The 1,440-nt window shown below is 36.2% G+C and overlaps 1 long non-coding RNA gene across 1 annotated transcript; it reads right to left on the bottom strand.

Annotated features, from left to right (window-relative positions):
• Positions 1-441: 441 nt before the first annotated feature.
• LOC137850127 (uncharacterized) lies at positions 442-1,077 on the bottom strand. Its single transcript, XR_011092284.1, has 2 exons — positions 935-1,077; positions 442-830 (listed from the first exon to the last, which is right to left on the bottom strand). It is a non-coding gene; the product is annotated as an uncharacterized lncRNA (long non-coding RNA).
• Positions 1,078-1,440: the final 363 nt, after the last annotated feature.

The raw sequence follows: 1,440 nt of genomic DNA on the forward strand, positions 1-1,440 counted from the left end.
ATATATATATATATATAATATCATTATTATTATTTTCCACAACATTTGTGGAATTCTCCTAGTACCTATATAATATTGTTTTGAGTACACTGACAAGTTTTTTTTTGTTTGTTTGTTTGTTTTTTTTGTGAGATTTGTTTGCTAATAGTCTGCTTGAAGACTGCCCGCCCACTCCTGAGAAAATTATAGGCATTTATTTTAAATGCCTAAACTTAGTCAAATGAGATTTCTTTATGGAGGTTTATGAAAGGTTTCTGTGCTTTACTAGAATCCTATGGAACACAGGCAACTTATTTAGAAGGATGAACATCCAGGAAAAGATGAAGTGCCTAAGTCAGGCTGACTTGAACTCCATCTACATTAGGTATATGTTTGTGTGTTTGTTCAGATTGCCTATTACATATATAAATATAAAGGGAATTTATATTTACACTGATAATGTTTAAAATTCTAAAGAACCATGAAGTTTTCAAGGTTCCTTTTTTATTTATTTTTTTAATTTATTACTTTTTTTACATTAGCTTCCTAGGAATCATATAACTCTTCTGAAATAGCTGATTTATTTAAGTTTAATAATTTAAATTTAATAATTAAATTATTTATTAAATGCCAAATATTTGGCATTTTTGTTTGTGTTTGTAACTTCAATCAATATTCTATTTTATTGTTTATTAGGCATATATGGCAAGGTGTGGGCAGCTGCAGGTTGCAGGATGGCCTGTGTAAGGAAAGACTGTGGCTGCCCTGTGACAGATGCAGCTGGTCCCAGCCATATTCAATAGACCCATTGCAGGGAACGTCTGAGTCCGGCAACCACCCTGGTGGTTCATCTAGGAAAACATTTAAGAAAGGGTTAAACCATTGCACAGGACTGATGTGTGAAGTAAAGCATGTGAGAAATAGCACTAAAAAAAACACCTGACAGACATCCGACCTTCTGAGAAGAGGTGCTCCAGGTGTCAAAGCAGAGTCGTCTATGGACCATGTAGTCCATAGAGTGGAGAACACAAGAACAGATATACATACTGCAGAACACTCCGGAGCAGTTTATTTAGAACTGCAGCCAATGGAGAGGACCCATACTAGAACAGGGAAAAAATGTGAGGAGGAAGGACTGGCAGAGAAAACAGGTGTGGACTGACCACAACCCCCAAATTCCCATCACCTGTGTCTCTTGGCAGCAGGTTAATAGAGGAGTCAGGAATAACAGAGTGAAGTTGAGTGAGTTGAATGTGTGTGTGTAGAGGAAAAAGTCTTTTAGTTTCATCTTAGTTACTCACCATCCGAAACTATTTTAATTAATTGGTACTAAATTAATTTTCCCCATGCCAAGTCTGTTTTGTCACCAGTAGGTGGTGAGAAGTCTCCTTATTTTTGTTTTGACCCATGATCCTTTTCATCTTATTTTCTTCAACTGTCTTGCTGAGGGGAGGGAGTGAG

This window comes from Anas acuta, chromosome 1 (genome assembly GCF_963932015.1).
Source record: "Anas acuta chromosome 1, bAnaAcu1.1, whole genome shotgun sequence".
In the NCBI taxonomy this organism is placed as follows: domain Eukaryota; kingdom Metazoa; phylum Chordata; class Aves; order Anseriformes; family Anatidae; genus Anas; species Anas acuta.